A 4,296-nucleotide genomic window follows, 5' to 3' on the forward strand; every position below is an offset into this window, starting at 1 on the left:
GTCTGGCTCCAGGGTACACAACCAGTGCACTAGACCTTCACGGAGAGAGGTGATCCTCGCACCCCATCCCCAGACGCCACTGTCATGCACGCCTGATCCATCGCATCTTGGTGTCCACCTTACTTTTTTGGTGCCTGTATGGTCAGGCCCCGTGTGATTGATAGGCCCCTGCCCTCCAGGAGCTTTGCTCTAGCAGGGGAGATGGGCCCAGCTGTGCTCCCTCTGGAGTCGGTGTAGCTTGTGTGGGGCCTTGAAGGAAGAGGAGTTGACAGGAGAGGAGGCGGGGTGGCCTGGAGGACAGAAGAGGGCAGGCTGCTTGAGTGCTGGTCCCCACACAAGTCGACTGAGGCGGGTCCCAGCCCCTCCAGGGATGAGTGAGCAATTGAGCCACAGCCCCTCTGAGAAGCTCTGGACTAGAGTAAAGGTTGTTTGGGGCAGAGGGTGGGTGGGAGCATGTGCTGGGGACAGTTGAGAAGAGCCTTCGCTGTTCCTGGGAAGCTGTTAGAAGAGCAAATTATGCTGATTCTTAGAGAAAAGTCAGTGGTGCCCAAGTGGTGGGTTGGAGCCAGGCCCAGAGTGGGATTTGCTGCCCTGGGGCCGAGGATATACCACTCCCGTGTCACGGGTAGAGGGGGCGCTCAGAGAGGTGGTCAGCATGGTAAAATTCCAGGGGGCAACTTAGAAGGGGATTGCAGAGGACTGGCTGGGGGCTTCCTGCACTGAGGACGGCCTTGACCGCCTGCTACGAGCATCGGGAGCAAGTGGCCACGGTCAGCCACGTGCTGACTCCTTCCAGGTTTCCACAACAGACTGCCACCCAAGCCCTCATTTCTGTTACTCCTGTCGCTGCCCCCTCAGGCCTGTCGGCTCTTCCCTTCACATCTTCTGGCCGCATCCCTGCCCCACAGGACCACACTACTCCAGCCAGCCTGCCTCCCTCCCCTATAGGGTCACTACATAGCGCCTTCCAGGCTCCCTGCTTCTGCCCTGCACCTGGCAGTCTGTCCTTATACAGCAGCCAGATCTGTCACTCCCCTGTCCCAACACTCCAGTGGCTAAACATGTCCTTAAAAGTAAAAGTCTGTGGCCCCACAGCCTCTGGCTTCACCCCTCCTCCCCCATCCCAAGGCTTGCTCTGCCCCAGCCAGGCCTTCCTGCTGTTCTGAGAATGCTCAGCATGTTTCCCCTGCACCCCCCTCGCTCCTTCTGCCTGGGGAGCTCTTCCTCTGGACATCCCTAAGGCTCCCCCGGATTCAGCTCAGAGAAGCATCCCAGTGCCCTAATGTGTAGGACAACCCCTCCATCACTCTCCCTCTCGCCCTACCTAACTTTACCACTGGACGTAATGCATATTTAAGTAAATATGCAAATGTACTTATTCTAACTGTACTAACTGAGGTGTCGCTTCCATGAGGGGTGGGACTTTGCCTAGAGCAGTACCTAGCATATATGTTTGCAGTAAATATTGTTGGTCTTCCAGCTGTGGTGGAGCAACAAAAACTGGCCCATAGATGACTATATATAGAGAGAGACATCGGACAGCAGCCATTGCAGGATAGTAACGCCTGAGAGAGGGAACAAACACCAGGAGCCCAGGGCAGCTGCAACACTGGAGTAGAAATTGCCTCAGTGTTCCCCTAAGGCTCCTGCTGAGGACTGATGGCTCCTGTATGTGAGGAAACTGCCTGAGGCTGGGGAAAGAGCCATTGGAAGAAAGCGGGAAGCAAGTCACATCCCCAGCACTAAGTGTGGAGAAACATCATTCATGGAGAACAGGGTAGAGGACTCAAAAGGATATTGATGCCATATTCAGGCTAGATTAGCCCTAGACTAGAGACTGCTCTGTGCCTTCCTAACAACTTTAAGTCAAGCCTCAAAAAGACCAAACGGTTGCAAGTGCTTTAATAGCATCCAGAACAAAACTCAAAAGTAAGGGGGAAAACATTTTTTTTTTTTTTTTTTTTTAGAACAAACGAGGCCGGGTGTCAGTGGCTCACGCCTGTAATCCAAGCACTGTGGGAGGCCGAGGCGGGTGGATCACTTGAGGCTAGGAGTTTGAGAACAGCCTGGCCAACATGGTGAAACCCCGTCTCTAAAAATACAAAAATAAGCCAGGCATGGTGGCATGTGCCTGTAATCCCAGCTACTCGGAGGCCGAGGCAGGAGAATCACTTGAACCCAGGAGGTGGAGGTAAGTAAGCCAAGATCTCAATCTCACCACTGCACTCTAGCCTGGGTGACAGAGTGAGACTCCGTCTCAAAAAAAGAAAAAAAAACAATCAAACATGCAAAGAAGCAAGAACTACACCACACAATGAGAAGAAAAGTTAGTCTGTAGAAACAGACCCAGAAATGACACAAGGTGGTAGAATAATTCTGTCTACTAAGTAGACAAGGACATCAGAATGGCCATTATTAAGAAGGATAGAGGAAAACAGAAGCATGTTAAGAAAAGGAATGAAAGACATAAAAATGGCCCAAACAATTTCCAGAGACAAAAATACAATGTCTGAGATGGAAAATACACTGATGAGATTAACACCAAAATAGACATTGCAGAGCAAAAAATTAGTGGACTTGAAGCCATTGCAATATAAGCTATCCAAAAGGGAACAGAAAAAAAAATGAGGAAAATGGCAGAGCCCCTCTGAGTTGTGGGACCACTTCAAGCAGCCTACTGTGTGCCTTTAACTGGAGACCCATGGACGAGAGGCATAGCAGGGTGGAGACAACTTTTGGAAAAAATAATGGTAGGCCGGGCGTGGTGGCTCACGCCTGTAATCTCAACACTTTGGGAAGCTGATGCTGGCGGATCACCAGAGGTCAGGAGTTTGAGACCAGCCTGGCCAACATGGTGAAACCCCATCTCTACTAAAAATACAAAAATTAGCCAGACATGGTGGCAGGTGCTTATAATCCCAGCTACTTGGGAGGCTAAGGCAGGAGAATCGCTTGAACCTGGGAGGCGGAGGTTGCAGCAAGCTGAGATTGTGCCATTGCACTCCAGCCTGGGCAACAAGAGGGAAACTCCATCTCTAAATAAATAAATAAATAAAATAATGACTGTAAACCTAATTTGGTGGAAACATAAAGCCACAGATCCAGGAAGCTCAACAAACCCCAAAAGAAACATGGAGAAAATTACATGAAGCACATCATCATGAAATTCCTCCAGACCAGTGACAAATAAAAAAAAGCAGCCAGAGAAAAAAGACACTTTGTGTTTACAGGAACAAAGAATGGCAGCAAGACTTCTCACTAGAAACTGCAAGCAGACAGTGAACAACACCTGTGGGTTGGGCAAAGAACTTGAATAAACTTATTTATTTATTTTTTTGAGATGGAGTTTCGCTCTTGTTGCCCAGGCTGGAGTGCGGTGGCGCGATCTCGCCTCACCACAACCTCCGCCTCCCTGGTTCAAGCAATTCGCCTGCCTCGGCCTCCCAAATAGCTGGGATTTCAGGCATGCGCCTCCACGCCTGGCTAATTTTGTATTTTTAGTGGAGACGGGGTTTCTCTATGTCGGTTAGGCTGGTCTCAAACTCCCAACCTCAGGTGATCTGCCTGCCTCAGCCTCCCAAAGTGCTGGGATTTGTAATCCCAAGCCCAGCTTGAATAAACATTTATCCAAATTTAGTTTTGAAAGAAAAGAATGTCAACCTGGAATTCTATACCCAGTGAAAATATCTTTCAAAAGTGAAGGTGAAATAAAGACTTTTCAGACATACAAAGCTGGAAGATTTACAAAAATTGTCAAAAGAAGTTTTTCTGGCAGAAGGAAAATGACACCAGATGGAAACTGCATGACACAAAGATATGACGAGCACCTGAAATGGTCACTGTTTGGGAGGACACAAAAGGCAGGGTTTTTCCTGATTTTTAAAAGTGCCTGTTGTCCCAGCTACTCAGGAGATTAAGCTGGGAGAATCACTTGATAGGGGTTCAAGGCCAGCCTGGGCAACATGGCAAGACCCTGTCTTTATTTTATTTATTTATTTTTTTGACAGTGTCTTGCTCTGTCACCCAGGATGGAGTGCAGTGGCCTGATCTCGGCTCACTGCAAGCTCTGCCTCCCGGGTTCATGCCATTCTCCTGCCTCAGCCTCCCGAGTAGCTGAGACTACAGGTGCCCGCCACCACGCTCGGCTAATTTTTTGTATTTTTAGTAGAGATGAGGTTTCACCGTGTTAGCCAGGATGGTCTCAATCTCCTGACCTCGTGATCCGCCCGCCTCGGCCTCCCAAAGTGCTGGGATTACAGGCATGAGCCACTGCGCCCGGCTGACCCTGTCTTTAAA

This window comes from Gorilla gorilla, chromosome 15, assembly GCF_029281585.2.
Source record: "Gorilla gorilla gorilla isolate KB3781 chromosome 15, NHGRI_mGorGor1-v2.1_pri, whole genome shotgun sequence".
Lineage (NCBI taxonomy): Eukaryota > Metazoa > Chordata > Mammalia > Primates > Hominidae > Gorilla > Gorilla gorilla.